The sequence below is a fragment of the Pseudorasbora parva genome, chromosome 20 (assembly GCF_024679245.1).
Source record: "Pseudorasbora parva isolate DD20220531a chromosome 20, ASM2467924v1, whole genome shotgun sequence".
Lineage (NCBI taxonomy): Eukaryota > Metazoa > Chordata > Actinopteri > Cypriniformes > Gobionidae > Pseudorasbora > Pseudorasbora parva.
This window is the reverse complement of record NC_090191.1, coordinates 24,659,157-24,677,503: the sequence shown is the minus strand read 5'-3', so window position 1 is coordinate 24,677,503 and position 18,347 is coordinate 24,659,157. Positions and strand designations below refer to the sequence as shown.

The following is an 18,347-nucleotide window of genomic DNA, read 5'->3' as shown; positions in this document are numbered from 1 at the left end:
TGCGCTCTAGTGTCGTCACATAGCATAATATAATTTCCTCCTGCATTATTGTCAATGGATGGTCGCCTATTTTGACCACAAAACTGAACTTAGTTGAACTTGACAAAAAACATCAGTATTTCAAAGGGTTTATTTAGCCTTGCACAGTTGCACGTTACCCTTTCATATGTGTAATCTTTTGTTTTAATGTGCAACAATATGTGAGCGAGGCAAATTGTCAGTGTTGCCGGTGTCGTGACACTGCTTAAGTTACTGCTGGTGGAATAATCCAAATTTTTTTATGCTATTTTTTTTTTTTATTGTTGCAGCATATTTATTATGATCTCCAATCTTGTCTACAATATTATGCTTTCCAATCATTGCACTCATTTGTAACCCAGAGGATATGACACACTTAAGATCATTTTTAAATAATCGACTTTAGGCTAGAAATATTCCTATATTTTAACAACTTCAGTTTTTCTAATGCTTGATGATTGTGTTAGAAAGTGAATGGAAACAATGTGAACATTGTTTAATTTGTACAGTCTTCACTCGCAATTAATATTTGATGGGATGTATAACCTTGTCTAAACCGAATGTGCTTTAATGTGATTTGGTTATCACGTGTATGTGTGATAAAGCTCTAAATTTGTTTCAAATGGAACTGCAAAATTAATGACTGTTTCCAAACAGTCATTCATTTAAAATATAAGTTGTCCATTTCATTATTTACAGAAGACATAGTTTGCATTAGTAGGCCTACATGTCCATTCTAAGCTGACTCTCTCTGGCAATAGGCCCTGCAGACACAATGCGAACAGGCTGTTAGCCAGAGTCCCACCATCTCCCAGCTAGCCACTAACTGCTAACTTTAGACCCACAAACGCTCTGGGCTGTGGCCAGCTCTCCTGTCTCCAACCAAGCATGCAATGGAGAGCCCTGAAGCTGCCTGAAAAAGTGGGAGTTTTTCCCCCTTCTGGTGTAGATAAAGAGACATTTCAAAAGACAAATTATTGTGCAAAGGTCTGTCACGAGTTAGACCACATTGAAAGTTTCTCATAAACCACCGCTGGGTATCAAAATGCTTAACAAATGTCACTTAGATAACAGATGATTGCAGCAAGCTTAAGAACTAAGTTGAATATAATAGTGTTATTTATATACTATTACAGTATTTAATAATAGTTTTAATAAACTTTTTCAATTTCAACTTTTAGATAGTTGCTATTGCTATCGCTATTTTAGATAGTTGCTATAGATAGTTGCTATTTCTAATTAGGGGTTCAAGCACGTAATGCTGAAAGCTCATATTGCAATTGTTCGAATTTCCAAGGATCAGAATTCTCCCCTAAAGTGATCAGGCAGACAAAACCGTGAGTCGTGGAGACTTAAAACTTTGAGGGATGGTAGTAGCCCCCATGTCTAAAATGTCACCAAGGCTCACCCAAATCGGCCTGATGGTGGCGCTACAGCGATCAAAAGAACGTAATGGCTCATAACTCCTAAACCGTTCGTCACAGGCCCAAGTGTCTATAAATCACTGGAATCCCTGGCTCAAGGCGGTCAAAATATTTTCAGGTATTTTGGATTTTTTTTTTAAAAGCTACTTTTGCTACTTCGCCCAATTGGAACAAACCAGCGTAGTAAGTCGAAATTTTGATTCACATTCACGACGGGACGCCAAATCATTCGAAGTGGGCATGGCCACTTTTGCTAAAACGGCTATACCTCTTAAATTCACCCAACTTGATACACCTACTATGGGCTCAGGCTGTGGTCGCGTGAAAAATGCTGTGACGATTTGCCACTTAGTGGTAAGTAAAATAAAAAAAATAAAAATAAAAAACGAAAACTATAGCTATAGCTATAGCTACACAGCAGTCAGTCTGATTGACTCGAAAACTGGCCTGCGGTGTCTTTGTCCAAGGGGCCGCAATTGTCTACAAGGAAATTTGCGTATCTCGAAAAACTAAGCTGTCGTCTATCAATGAAGTTTGAGCAGTTTAGTTCTTTGAAGTATACTCAACACCAAATAACCCTTTAAGTAACTGCGTAGTTGCAAATACGTAGCGCTGATAGAACATTTTCTTCTAAGAGTACATGTCATTGTGATCGTCTTATTATTCTGCCAATTACATAATGTCTATCTATCATGTTCGCAACTACTCCGAAAATGGTGCAGTTGGTTAAACTGGTGCAAATGCATAGACTTATTACCAAGTTGACAACATACCTCTTCGCAAATCAACACTTTCTGAAAAGAACCTGAAAACTTCAAACAATCTGTAAGTGAGACCTCGGGAAGCGTCCTCTCATTTCTGTAGCAGACTACATTGGAGAGGTTCTCGAGGTATTTATTGGGAAATTGATAGTTGATCAATACAAAACAATCACCACCACTCTTTACCCTTGTCCCATAGAGCCTTCTAGTCAGAAAAACAATTTTCAATAAATAAATAAAAATTTAGTGTACACCAGATGGTTGTTAAATTGAGATGAAAGTGCACTGGAATAAGCAAGGGAAAAATAAAAACCCAAGCAAAAACCATAGCTTTATCCTGATGTTTCCAGAGTACTGCAGGAATATCCAGATATAACGGAAAGACATGAGTGAAAAGAGAGACAAAGGCACTGGAATCGAAGCGACGTCTCAATGCCATATGCCAATCAATAAATTATTCATGTGGGACAGAGTCTGGGACTCCCTCTCAATCATGGCACAAACACTCACACACATACTGTATATCTGGCTACAATGGGGAAAAAAAGACCTAGATTTATTTTCACACAACACTGACAACATTGAGTCACACTCAGAGAGTGATGTCAGAGACAGACACCTGCTGCAGCGCTCAGCGCAGACTCACAGCAGTCTGGATGTGGCAGCTTACAAACCTTTAACGTCACTATTACATATGATCAGTGAGCAAAACCATGAGCAAGTAAAGGGTTTCCTAAAGAACTTGCATATACTTACATAATAGTAAGAATAGAATAGAATAGAATAGAATAGAATAGAATAGAATAGAATAGAATAGAATAGAATAGAATAGAATAGAATAGAATAGAATAGAATAGAATGTATTCTTCCTTAAGAATGTCATGAATGTGATAGGGAGAAAATGGCAAGATACAGTCAAAAGGTCACATGAGATGATGAGGAGTTTCCACGTCACTGTAATTGGCTAATTATACTGTGAATTACATAATGCACATCTATCGTTTTTTGCAACTGCTCATACAATAATTAAGTGTTTTTTAGGTTAGCTGACATTTTGAAAGTTAATCTCTCAGCCTAGAAGCTTAGCATAGCGCCGATTAGCTTTCTAGCTTAGCCTATACCTGTTTATGCACATGTTAAATTACACTCTTTAAACACATTTATATGGTTTTGTTTAAAGCTGCACTATGTAACTTGTCCGTCCGCTAGAGGGTGCCTATTCAAAACAAAGGCATAGTTTGATGACGCCAAGATGGAGCGCAGTATCTTGGGACATGTGGTCTTCACCTCACAGCCGAGGGAAAAGAATCGGGCTAGGATTCTGGCAGAAATCATGTTGATGGATGCGGTTATTAACGTTACTGTAGTATGAAGCAGAGCAGGACTGAGTGTTGTAGGAGATGAGCAAGGTCGCTGGAGCGACAGAACGCAACACATGGCTTGCGAGCAACGGGACTTTTATTATGACAGGACACAGTCACCGGCACCATTTCCACTTTTCCGGTCATGAGTACGAGGTAACGCAGCTCTGTTAATCATGCTAGATGATGTTATGACGTTACTCTATGGTGTTATTACTACTGCTGTGACAATTGTTGCACACTGCTAAGAGTAAAGCGTTTCTGCCAAATAAAACGGAGGGCAACACAGATATGACGCAATTGACAGGCGACTCCCTCAGACGTCCCGGCTCTTTGGTTAAAATAGCAATTTTCTCCGGTTTTACAAATAGTTGGAAACATTTGGGATTGTAAGAACTTAACTAAACAAAATATATAACACTGGCCTAGTGGCTTTTGGATATTTTACTGCAAAAATACTACATAGTACACCATTAATCAAGAATTACAAATGACTATCCTATAAAAACAGACAGAGCCAGTTGTTTGACGCAGACAGCACAAGGAACTGCATGTGTTAAAACAACAAAATTGAAAACAAAAAAAAACTTTATGCAATTGCGTATTGACTATTATTGCGTAGGTGACTGCCAATGATTGTGAAGACACTGGAGCTCATATGATCTGTTTCCTGTGAGATTCTGTAGTTGAGTTTTACTGTTTTAATAAATATGTCTTCACTTTGATTTGACACTAAAGAATGAAACTGCAGAACCACCAAACAAATCGAAAACGACTTCTCAAAATATCTTTTGGTGAAGATTGTTGAGAGGTTTGTGTGACTATTTACAAATGAAACCTTTTAAAATATTTTGACATTTATAGCTCATTTCCACCGAGCGGTCCATTACAGTACATTACGATTAACCCTGATCCTGTTTGCCTTTCCATCGCCAACAGTACCCTTGCATGACAGGCGTGGTGTAATGATCGACGCCATCCTGGCGCAAAGAACAAGAAAGCGACACAGTAAACAACAATATAGCAGATCTTGTTCTCTTTCAACCAATCAGCGTTCTGCAGTCTAGCTCCAGCCTTTAGGTACTGGACTACTGTGCTAGGTACCCCAACGGAAGGGTCAGCATCAAACAGTCTCCATTTTTGTCAATTTTGTAGAAAAAGTCAGTTGCTGAAATTTATTAGCACATTTCTACATGCTACAAATAAATAGTAATGAAAAATTATGAATGAATTTTAAATAAATGAAACTGAACCAAAAAAAAATATAATAATCAAAAGCTTTAGTAACTTTACACCTGCATGTCGACAAAGGTTTCCAAGAAGTTGTTGGCATGTACGGTGGTGGCCAAAATGATTAGAACACTTGGCATATTTTAGAGGTTTTAGTTTTTTTGTCTGGCCATTGCAATACCCATAAAACGAATGAAATATCTACAGAGTCAGAGATAGGAATCTGCTGGAACATTGACAATGATGGACTGGCCCCCTCCAAGTTCGGACCTCAACTTAATCGAGCACATTTGGGCCGACTTAAAACAAACTGGACAGATCTATTGTACATTCAAAAGAAAGCCTTTGGCATCAGTTACAGAAGGCATGGGATAACATTAGTATTGAAGTTCTCAGAGGAAATATATTGACACTATCCCAGAGAGATGTGCTGCTGTAATTGCTGCAAAAGGTTGACATACCAAATATTAAAGGTAAAAGTGAATAATAACTAGCCTGACAAGCCAGACCCACATCAAGATGTTTGGTCTGGAAACTCACCATAGACAGGGCTCAATCCGAGGGGCGGGATAAACAGTTGTCTTTCAAACTCCCTCTGCACGCGATAGGATAGCGCTACAACCAACCAGAGCAACGTGAAGCGGAGCTCGTTGACAGATTAAACATTCGCCGTATCCGGTCGGCTAAACTACGAACACATCTTCCCTTTTTAAGAATGACTTTAGTGCCGTTCTTTGTTCTTTTCTCAGAGAAAAGCTTAACTCCAAGTCTTCCAGAGTCGCGGTCAAAGCTGATTCGAAAGACCGCCGTTCATCAGCTTCTGTGTTTACTAGAAGTACACAAACGCAACTCGGCCGTCGTCATTATGTCCCCGCCCACCGACTCTATACACGATGTGATTGGCCCGGCAAGAGTTAGGCGAATACAGCTCAGAAGGGTATTGAGAGTTGCTAGACGACACTTGTGGGCAGATTAAATTTGCTGCCGCTAGGGTGCGTCTAGATTTCTAGGCTAGATAATAACAGTCCAACTCACTTCATTTGATATTTGATAGTGAGAGCAATGTTTCATGAACATTATGACATGGATTCTGGAGGCAAAAAAAGGTCAATATTTTCAAATCTGTCAGGTGTTAAGTAATTTTGGCCACCACTGTACTTACAAAGTCACATAGTTAGTAGGATGTCTTTTGGGGAGCATAAAAATTAAGTGTTAGCGGAAATCAAGCAGACAGTTTACTAAAATGAGAGTTGACATGTATCTGCAGTTTTTACTTATAGTCAGCATAATCTCTAAAGTGGACCACCAAAATAAAGTGTTACCGGAAGCATCAGGAAGAAAGAAAAGAAAGAAAGGAAGGCAGAAAGAAAGAAAGAATGAATGACACAGCAGGATTGGGAGAGGGGAAGAGAAAAGCCATTACAGCATCTTAAGAGAAGAAGACTCTATCTATATTTCATAACATCAAACAGCAACTAACATCAGACATCAGCAGCGATGCTGGCAAGACTTCAAAACTTTAACTGCATGGAATGATCCAGAGTTAGGGTTCTGCCTACGAGATACATATTGGTATTCAATGAACATAAAGAACAATGCAATCCCTTTTGGACATGAATTGCTTTATGATATTTTACTATCGATCCAACAAGGACAGTGGTAAATCTGTTTTTACATTGCTCAAGGGATCTAGTGGGACCTCAGAGGAATTACATTGCCTTTTGGTATAAAACAGTTTAAATAAAGGTGTTTTTAAGCTTTTTGCCATAACATATTTTGCTGATCAAGCCCTTCATGATTAGTTAATTTGCAAACAAAGTCAAATAATCCAATAATGGACTGTCCCAAGTTGCAAGTAGGGGGGTTGTAAACAGTGGAGGTCCAAGCATGTGGGCTGGACTGAATAAATGAACAAAGGAATGTGTATTATTGACTGTTAACACTTCACAGCTCACATTTTAACAAAAGGTCAAGGGCACAGAATATTTAGAGGATATCTGGCATAACATCCTGCACTGAAATGCAATGCAGATGGGCACAAACCCAAGACCTCTCAACGGCACATTTGGAGCGAGAGTGTTCTGCACTGTATTTTAAACCCACATTTCAATCAGAGTATTGAGTGGAGTGCAAGGCAATGCCCAGAGTAAAAGCCCCAATGATGACAACAAGAGAGATCATATTCCACACACACTGTCTGAATGAATGGATGGCTGTGGGGGGGGGGGGGGGGGGGAGGGGAGAGAAAGAGAGGTACAGAATGAGAGGAAAGGGAGGGCTGAGGTGAGCGAGTTCAATTCAATCTGTGGATTTTTGTGGTGATACAAGACAGGCAAAGAACCGCATCTAACACATAAATGATGATATAATGTTGCATTTGATATACAGTGGGGTCTGAAAGACTAGTGAAAATGCTACTGTTTAGATGTTCTTCATTTAAAGCAAATGCTTTACTTATATTATCAGCATATATTTCAAATGAAACATTGCTTTTTATATATTAAGTATAATTAAAATGTATAAAGAAGAAGAATTTAAAATAGATTAAAATATTTTTAATCTTCATATTATATTTAAATGTTTTTTTGTTTTGTTTATAGAGATTACAATTTTATTTTATGCCATTATATTAAATATTTTTATTTAATATTATATTATCAAATTTTTGTTTATTTTGTTATTTAAATTAGATTTCATATTCCTGATTTTTAATGGAAGTCTCAGACTGGACTCTACAGTATTCTCAATGCTATAACCTATAATCAACCCACACACATTATTCAGGAGTGTGAAAAATATCCTTTCCACCACACACCCGCTGCCAAGGTCATACAAACCAGCTGTACATTTGATAAAATACAGCAAAAATGGCTGAGGTAGACTTTACACACCAGCACAACCAACAGGGTCAGTGGGACACGGAGGCCGTCCTATTCTCAGCATGTCTGTCTACAGTGCAGACTAGAGAGGCAAGAAACACCAGTGTTTCCATCTGATTCTCCATCCATGCCACCCAGTTGCTTTCGCTTTAAATGTTTAGTGTCCGCAAAGGAGCAAAATGTAATCCTGTACCACAAAACAAGTCAAAAGGGTAAATTTCTTAGAATTAATAAGCTTTCCATTGATGTATAGTTTTTTAGGATAGGGCAATATTTGGCCGAGATAAAACTATTTGAAAATCTAGAATCTGAGGGTACAAAAAAAATCTAAATATTGAGAAAATCACCTTTAAAGTTGTCCAAATTAAGTCCTTAGCAATGCATTTTACTAATAATACATTTTTTATATAATGGTAAATTTATAAAATATCTTTGATGGAACATGATCTTTACTTAATATCCTAATGATTTTGGGCACAAAAGTAAAAAAAAATCATTTTGACCCATGCTGGCTTTAGACAAAAATATACACATAAATGCGACTTGTGATTGGTTCAGGCTCACAAATGACTAAATTTGACATTTGAAAGCAGACTGATATACATCATTTTTTGGCCTTGAAAAAGGAATATTACTACAAAATATGTCATTCATTTAAAAAATGCACTGAACAGTCACACTCTTCTTTTAACAGACATGATGTGATGGCATGAGTTGAATTTTAGCAGTGTATGGCCAGTAAAAATTCATAATAGCACTGAAATGAATTGCGTGCAATATGAATTAAATGTGCCGATTAATCTTTCAAAATGCAATAAAAGCTTTGTGCTGTAATAATTCAAACATTCTTTGTTTGACTGTACAGCTAATCATCTGTACATTAGAGCATCAAGTTCACATTCACTCAATCTGGCAGCACATGTGAATAAGGTCCATTGCAGCCGGACCACAGGAGAGTGGGATATGCAGGGACAATTCCCATGACATTCCCAGTACACCTAGCAAGCCGGCGTGTTATAGTGATCTCATCTCTTTCAAAACAGCCTTTTCCGCTGTTGTGACTCTAATTGGAGAGAATCCTCAACCATTGTCTCAAGCGCATTACATCATGCCTGTCTTTGCCTCTCTATATCTCTCCCTCCCTCCTCTCTCTTTCCTTTCTCTCTGTCAGTGTCTTCCATTGATCTATACACCTTTTCCCTGTATGAGACATGAAAGATTATCATCAGTTCAACCGAACATACTTGCATTCATTCATTAATTCATGCATGCATTCATCCATTCATTCATTCAGGGATCTCTGTTACTACAGCAATACCTCTCACATCTGTTGGAAGTTTCCTTTCACTGAACGAGCATTTTTCACAATCACATTGATAATGGTGCGCAAAGAATATTGCATTTACACATAAGTCAGACAGAATGACTGTTGATGCACTGTATTGTGCATGCTGTCTTATACTCACTGTTCACTATGCAATATCAATGACAGCTGCAATCTAAGCGCGAGCGCACAGCTGCTCCAATCATCCGATTCACTACAAGGAAGCTTCACTGGCCAAAATCAGCACTGGTCCGGAAAAACCCGCATGAATATCCACCGCTGGCATCCTCAGAAACGCGATACTGTCCCGTGTATCGATGACATTTTGATTTCCAGATATGCCCATTAGTAATAAAATGGCACGTTAAGGATTCAGCAGCGAGAGCAGCGGTAGTTGGTAGAGACCATTGTTCAAGAAAAGAGGGGGAGTTCGCTTCTGTCTTAAAGTTGCAGCTTTCCAACAAATAGTAGGATCTCCATTCGTTTCCATGTTTACGTAAACTAAATGTCGTGTGTATTTTATTTTTAGACTACAACGTTTAGAAAACATCGTCTTAATTGGGTTACCAGAATTCACAAGGACATAATTCCAAAAACAACAACGGACGAGAGAGAGAGAGAGAGAGAGAGAGAGAGAGAGAGAGAGAGAGAGAGAGAGAGAGAGAGATTGATTACTATTGAATCAACGCACGTATAAGATTCATTTAGAGACCCTGCAGTTCGTTATGTCAGTAGGTGGCGAAAAGAAAGCATTATGTATTATTACAATTATACGTTAGACGATTTACCAAACGAACGACAGGCAACTCTTATACATTCATTCTGTAATGTGTGCATGCAGATTCTTGTTCACACCAGATAGCTGAAGCTCAAAAGTTAACATGGATTAACATATATTTTTGTTGTTTTTTATACATTTTGTCCTCCTCTAATGACTGACATATTACTGAAGATACTTGTATAATACATAAAGATGCTGATAGAGTTTATCAGGTGGCAATTTAAGTGCAACTATGGGCCCACATAAATTCATGGCTTAATTACTGTACATCCTATATTGGAATTTGTGTATCGTATACATCCATTCAGACTCTTATTTTAAATAGACAAAAAAATCCCTTTGGAAGATTGTTGAGTGGTTTGTGTTACTAAAGTTCACAGCTGAGATCAAGAACTGGCATCTATGGTATGTATGGGAAACAACATTAAAGGTACACTATGTAGTTTTTCGATGCTAGAGGTTGCCTATTCAAAACAAAGGCGTAGCTCGATGGTGCCGCGATTGAGCGCGGAATCTTCGGATGTGTTATCTTCACTTCACAGCTGGTGGAAATGAATCAGGACAGGACTTGGGCAAAAATCATGTTCATGGATGAGATTATTTACATTGCTGTAGCCTATAATGAGGCAGAGCAGAACCGAGTGTTGTGGGAGCTGAATGAGGCCGCTGAAGGGATTTCTAATGAGAGATGAGCACGACACATGCCTCGACAGCAGCGGAGCTTTTATTATGCCACAGTCGCAACTTATCTTCACAACACAACGAAATCGCCACAACACAACAAAATCTCCACAACACAACGGAAATGAGCCACAACACAACAAAATCTCCAACACACAACGGAAACGAGCCAAAACACAATTAAATCTCCACAACACAACAAAATCGCCACAACACAACGGAAATGAGCCACAACACAACCAAATCTCCACAACACAACCAAATCGCCACAACACAACGGAAACGAGCCACAACACAACAAAATCTCCACAACACAACGAAATCACCTCAACACAACGAAATCACCTCAACACAACGAAATCACCTCAACACAACGAAATCGCCACAACACACCGGAAATGAGCCACAATACAACAAAATCACCACAACACAACGGAAACGAGCCACAACACAACAAAATCAAAACACAACAGAAACGAGCCACAACACAACAAAATCGCCACAACACAACAGAAACGAGTCACAACACAACAAAATCGCCACAACACAAAGGAAACGAGCCACAACACAACAAAATCTCCACAACACAAACAAGCCACAACACAATGAAATCGCCACAACACAAAGGAAACGAGCCACAACACAACGAAATCTCCACATCACAACGGAAACGAGCCACAACACAACGAAATCTCCACATCACAACGGAAACGAGCCACAACACAACGAAATCTCCACAACACAAAAAAATCACCACAACACAACGGAAATGAGCCACAATACAACAAAATCTCCACAACACAACGAAATCACAACACAACAGAAACGAGCCACAACACAACAAAATCACCACAACACAAAAAAAATCACCACAACACAACGGAAACGAGCCACAACACAACGAAATCACCACAACACAACGGAAACGAGCCACAACACAACGGAAACCAGCCACAACACAACGGAAACGAGCCACAACACAACACAACGGAAACCATCCACAACACAACTGAATCTCCACAACACAACAAAATCTCCACAGCACAACGGAAACCAGGCACAATTGTGTGGCGCCATTGTGTTGTGGCGATTTCATTGTTTTGTGGTTTAATTTAGTATGGCTGCACTACTGGGCCATCGTAGCTATGAGACACTTGTTGCACACTGCAGTAAGCTAGATCGATATTAGAATATCATACACTATATTTTATTAAAAAAGTTACCTTTTTGCCTTAATTTTGAGCTCATTGAAATTAAAAATCTTTTTTAAAACAACATTTTTGCAGAGCGGCAACCTTTATTCAAATATTATTAAAAGATTTTGTAAGCATATTGGGTAATTGTGTGTGTTTTATTTGTGATGACGAAGTGAAACATGCCAAATTGTGCTATTTTCAGGATTTATCACATTTTTATGTGGTTTAGATACAATAATATTTTGAGTTTCTATTTATTAAACAAATTTCCTTCATTGTATCAACTCATTTTTTTATTTCAATAAACTCAAATTTGTAAGGCACTTATTTAGTTACTTACTTATTTAAGTTAAACCAAAATTTTTTACAGTGTATAATATATATTATTAATATATATTAAATATATATTAAAATAAAAAATAATATATATATTAAAATAAAAAATAATACACACACACACACACACACACACACACACACACACACACACACACACACACACACACACACACATATATATATATATATATATATATAAATATATAATTATTTTTATTTATTTATTTATTTATTTTATTTTTTTTGACATTTAAATACATACTTTAGGAGAAAAAAAAGTTTGCTTAAAAATAAAAAGCCATAGCATCAAAATATCTTAATATTTTTTGTCCACTTTGCATAAAATTTCATTTGCTGAAATGTATTAGCACACAGTCTCTTGATAAAGTGTGGCTCCAGGGTGCACTACACCACAGATCATAAAACCACAGAGTAATTAACAATTAAGCAAAATGTTAACTTAGAATTACTTAGGGAAACAGACCTAGTGCAGCTAGAATGTCCCTCCTTTTTTGGACAGGTATTGTTAATGGACAGATGTTAGGGCAGTAGAGATGCAGTGTGTGTAGTGGCACTCCCCAAGGGAAGACCTTAGGCTGACAGGATTGTCGCTGTCCATGGTGCTGTTCCAGTGAGGAGCCAAGCACTGCTGTCCACGCTCATAACAGAGAGCTCAGCCTCAATAAGAGCTGACAGCCAAACATAAACCTGGGCTTTTCAGTCATGTTTAAAATACTTTAATTCTTTACTAGTTTAACTTGCTAAGACAACTATAAGTAAGCCAATCGCAAGTCGATTTCTCAAAGAGTGTAAACATGGACTCTAATAATCAGATTGTAATCGGACTAGTCGCACATTTGGAATAAACAACGTGTAACTATGGAAATTGGAATGAATAGGCCAAATCTGCAGATTCAAATTTTATTTGGATTGTAAGGGGTGGTTTATTGTAAACACTTAAACCAAAACTGTAAAGACAGAAGAATGAGGGGTTGTGAGAAGTATCATAAATGACGGTCATGTCATTCTAAACTCATCATCTGTGAAGTGGAGCAGGACAACGTTGCACCAGTCCTTTTCAGACCTTCATCCAAAGATGCCTTGTTTTGGATGATAAAAGGGGCATTTTTAAGTCTGCTCTTTAAAACGAAGAAAATAAGCCATGTAGGAGAATGGTTAACAGTTGGAAACTCTATGTTTGTGCAGTGAAAATTGGCTGAGGTAACCTAAGCAAGCAGGATTTGGGGATATGCAGCAATGCAGCACAGCCTGTCAATTTTCAATCTTAAAAACAAAAATATGTGAACAAGATGCAAGTTTTGGCCATTTGTGATCCATATACAGCCCCTGCTGCAGTATTTCAATCAAGTGCTTTAATATACAAAAAAGTGACATTAAAGATCAAACTCAGTTTACACCTTTTTAATGATGCATACTAGGCTATATACAGATGAGCAGATGATCCCAGAATATGAACACAATGTGTTTTATAATGGGATTTCGATGGGGGGAAAAAAACGTTTAACGAGACACATTGGGTTGTACAGTGCCTTGCGAAAGTATTTGGCCCCCTTGAACGTTGCGACCTTTTGCCACATTTCAGGCTTCAAACATAAAGATATAAAACTGTAATTTTTTTGTGAAGAATCAACAAGTGGGACACAATCATGAAGTGGAATGAAATTTATTGGATATTTCAAACTTTTTTAACAAATCAAAAACTGAAAAATTGGGCGTGCAAAATTATTCGGCCCCTTTACTTTCAGTGCAGCAAACTCTCTCCAGAAGTTCAGTGAGGATCTCTGAATGATCCAATATTGACCTAAATGACTAATGATGATAAATAGAATTCACCTGTGTGTAATCAAGTCTCCGTATAAATCCACCTGCACTGTGATAGTCTCAGAGGTCCGTTTAAAGCACAGAGAGCATCATGAAGAACAAGGAACATACCAGGCAGGTCCGTGATACTGTTGTGGAGAAGTTTAAAGCTGTATTTGGATACAAAAAGATTTCCCTAGCTTTAAACATCCCAAGGAGCACTGTGCAAGTGATAATATTGAAATGGAAGGAGTATCAGACCACTGCAAATCTACCAAGACCTGGCCGTCCCTCTAAACTTTCAGCTCATACAAGGAGAAGACTGATCAGAGATGCAGCCAAGAGGCCCATGATTACTCTGGATGAACTGCAGAGATCTACAGCTGAGGTGGGAGACTCTGTCCATAGGACAATAATCAGTCGTATACTGTACAAATCTGGTGGCGCTACAAACTATTAACTTAAGGGGGCCGAATCATTTTGCACGCCCAATTTTTCAGTTTTTGATTTGTTAAAAAAGTTTGAAATATCCAATAAATTTCATTCCACTTCATGATTGTGTCCCACTTGTTGTTGATTCTTCACAAAAAATTACAGTTTCATATTATTATGTTTGAAGCCTAAAATGTGGCAAAAGTTCGCAAAGTTCAAGGGGGCCGAAAACTTTTGCAAGGCACTATATTTATATTCTGTGTTCATCTGTTTGCCTGTTAAGTATGCACGAACAATACAGTGTACTGAAATTGGTCTTTTTACTACATTAGTACTTACACAAAGCTGGTAAAAAGGACTAGTGGTCAATGGAGGAAAGCATTGTTTTGCCCTCTATATTATTCTTCCTATAAGGGTGTGACATTCTGGCGATGTCGATTTTGGCGTCGGGTGTGAATTGTAGCCTCAGTTTCCAGTTCTTAGCTGACAGGAGTAGCACCCGGTGTGATCTGCTACTGAAACCCTTCTGCTTCAAGATTCTACGTTTTGTGTGTTCAGAGATGTTCTTCTGCAGACCTCGGTTGTAACGAGTGCTAATTTGAGTTACTTTTGCCTTTCTATCAGCTCTAATCAGTCTGGTCATTCTCCTCTTGCTTCACCACAGACGTGCTGCTCACTGAATATTTTTTCAGACCATTCTCTGTAAACCCTAGAGATGGTTGTTTGCGAAAATCCCAGTAGATCAGCAGTTTTTTAAAATACTCAGACCAGCCCGTCTGGCACCAACAACCGTGCCACATCCAGAGTCTCTTAAAATCTCCTTTCTTCCCATTTCCGGTTGCATAAACTGCTTAGCTGAGTCTTGCAAGTTAGTCATCTAATTTTTGTTTTTTAAGACTTAAACTTAAAGTCTTAACTTAAACTTAACTTAACTTAAAGTCAGTTACATAAAAAGGTAGACTGGTCTAATTTGAATCTGAAAAGTAAGTCAGATTAGCCATAGTAAACTGCTAGTTGGTCAAACTAGTTCTTAAGACACATTCTTAAGTTAGCAGTTATGTTTATGTAACAGACCCCTGATGCTCAGTTTGTACCATGCATCATGGTTGCATACGAAATCGTATGCTTCCCTACTTTATATATTAAGTAAAAAATTGTCTGAATTCAGTACTCGTAAAAAAGTAGGAAGTTTCTGAAGTGTACATACGATGGACTACTATTGCATGAGGCCACGCAACTGATGCTGGTAGGGCACGAGATAAATACAACATGGCGAATGTAGTATGTCTAGATTACATTCATATCGCACAGACTGATACTACTAAATGGAAAGGGTGAAGTAATTCTTCTTTTCCTTTTGGCTGTTCCCTTCAGGGGTCGCCACAGCTAATCATCTGCCTCCATCTAGCCCTGTCCTCTGTATCCTCTTCTCTCAGACCGACTACCTTCAAGTCCTCCTTCACTACATCCATAAACCTCCTCTTTGGTCTTCCTCTTGACCTCCTGCCTGGCAGCTCTAACCTCAGCATCCTTCATATATTCACTCTCCCTCCTCTGAACATGTCCAAACCATCTCAACCTGGCCTCTCTAACTTTGTCTCCAAAACATCTCATATCTCTGATGTACTCATTCCTGATCCTATCCACCCTCGTCACTCCCAAAAAGAACCTCAACATCTTTAGCTCTGCTATCTCTAGCTCTTCCTCCTGTCTTTTCCTCAGTGCAACTGCCTCCAAACCATAAGACATTGCTGTTTTCACTACTGTCCTGTACACCTTTCCTTTCATTCTTGCTGGTAATCTTTTAATCACAACATACCTGACACTTTTCTCCAGAAAGAGTGGAGTAATTGCTTATTTTAAAAAGTACCTACTCAAGAGCATGCAATTTTGGACACGGCACATGTCTACATGCCTAAAGACTACAACATACTCCCAATGCGTCATTTTGTTCTCGCAGCCCTAGTTTGGGAGTTCTCGCAGCTTGTTCTCGACACATCGCCTGAGCAGAACTTTTTTCTTGTGGGTGTCCGAGAACTATTGTGTGATTGGTTAGACATTTAAAGTGGGCGTGGCTAATGCAATGAAACGCAGATGTTCGGCACATGCTTTTCTCGTAAAGTATGGAATGTACAGGCAAGAACAAACTTTGTTCTTGCCACCTCAAGAAAACAAACAAATTTCTTTTTTTCTTGCAGAGTATGTTCCAAGCTTTAATACATTGAGTTGCTACCATGTTATTGGCTGATTATATATTTGCATTGACAAATAATTGAACAGGTGTACCTAATAAATTGTCCAGTGAGTGTGTATAGGCTACGCTCTTTTGTGATGGAAAAAACAGGTTCAACATGACATGAGGATGATTAAATAGCAGAATTATCTTCTTATTTTTTTATCTCTTTAAACATCCTTCAGTCCTGCCCAAGATATTCAGCTATTAGAAATGCTGATGCTAGAACAGAAAATCTTTTCATGTGAATATTAATAAACATGGTAAATACTTCCACGCAGTCGCACATTAGGTATCGTTTCGCTTGCTTTGAGCGTCTGAGTTCTGCAGCTAGGGTTTTTTTTTAAAGATCAAAGAGACTGTGTTTTATCAAGCTTGACATTTACTCCAGCTTTACAAGCTCTTTTTAGGGTTTCATATTTAAGGCGGTATCGTGCTGTATCGTCTGAGTCCTCCTCAGCTTGACAAATTCCTTGCTGATTTCACACCAGTGACTCAGGTTACCGAAACACAAATCGACATATGACTAGTGTGTGAGAGGAGAGAATAGATAAGCTCTTGTGATTTCTGTGAGGTCTGTAAAGGACATCTTTGTGTTTTGAATGCGAGCGTGTTTGATGCGGATGAACTAGGCCGGTGCTGGAGAGCTGTTTTCGAGAGGGATTACGAGACCCTACTTCCTGATAAACCATTTTATCTGTGTCATCCTAGCGGAGGCCAAGTTATTACACTACTACTACCCCCATGTAAACTCCTCATAAAACGGTGTAGTAAAGTTGTTTACTAGCCTTCATCACAATGATGGATACCATAAGGGACAGGGCGATAAAACTAGCAATTCAAAATTACAACAATAATGATTAGGGAAATAAAAACTATAGCCTGTCTTATTATTTATATTAGTCCAATGGTCTAAGGCTGCTAAAATGAGCTGTTAATAAATTCAGGTGATTTGTTATCTAACACTTTAAACCTGGAGTGGAAAGGAATCATTCCACTGTTGCTAATCCAATTTTCTGGATTATACAACATTAATGTAAATCAACACTCAGACTCTGCATAATAATCACATATAAAATATCATGGTATCCTTCAGGGGGCAAATTGGTAATATAAGATCCTTGTTGAGATTTTTAATATTTTTATGAAAATGGTGGCCTGCAGCTGAACAAACACTAAATATTAAACTTCTGTGTGTAACTAGTTCATGCAACAGCTATTAAAAATACTTGTTAAGCAGAGGTGTGTTATGGCTTTTAATAATCTGTTGTAATAGTAATACTATTATTAATAATATATTTCCCATACAGCTTGAATAGATGTACACATACACAATTTAGTTTTTAACATTGATTTAAGGTAAAATAATTTAACACATCATGAACTATTATCCTGCACGTTGTTATGTTTTCAGACAATCACACCACATGGCATTTTACAACCTGAACTAAACTTGCCTTGTAATAAAAATGTCAATGGATCTAATATTTTAAAAGACTCCCTCAGTGATTTCTCCATGTTTCTAAATGTTGGTGTCATCACTTTGATTTGATTTAGCAGAAACACATATGAATAAGCGGTTTTGTTAAAATATTTCTTTAAAGAAGATAATCATTAAAAGAAGATTATGCCAAACTACCTAATAAGGTTAATTCTTTTTATGATCCTTTTTCCTTCATTATGATATAAGGACAGAAATTTAAAACTTGCCCATCAAAGTGCATTTTAATGTATTTTTGTATTTTTTAATAGATCTGGAAAAATTTCAAATGTCATTGAACCGGAATTGACAATACGCTGGAGACTTGTTTAGTTGCGAAACAGTGAATGGTTCACATTCATAATGGTGAAATTATGTAACCTACAA

The 18,347-nt window shown here is 37.9% G+C and overlaps 1 protein-coding gene across 11 annotated transcripts in view; it reads right to left on the bottom strand.

The window, feature by feature from the left end:
* The window catches only part of ppfia2 (PTPRF interacting protein alpha 2), a 225,527-nt gene extending 216,114 nt beyond the window's left edge, over window positions 1-9,413 (bottom strand). For 6 of the 11 annotated variants that reach the window (XM_067427555.1, XM_067427557.1, XM_067427558.1 and 3 more), the window contains exon 1: window positions 9,140-9,412. The gene's annotated coding sequence lies outside the window, so the exon portion shown is untranslated. Of the gene's footprint in view, window positions 1-9,139 lie in introns of all 11 variants that reach the window. The other 5 variants (XR_010899561.1, XR_010899562.1, XM_067427562.1 and 2 more) reach the window with 3 other exon arrangements.
* Window positions 9,414-18,347: the final 8,934 nt, after the last annotated feature.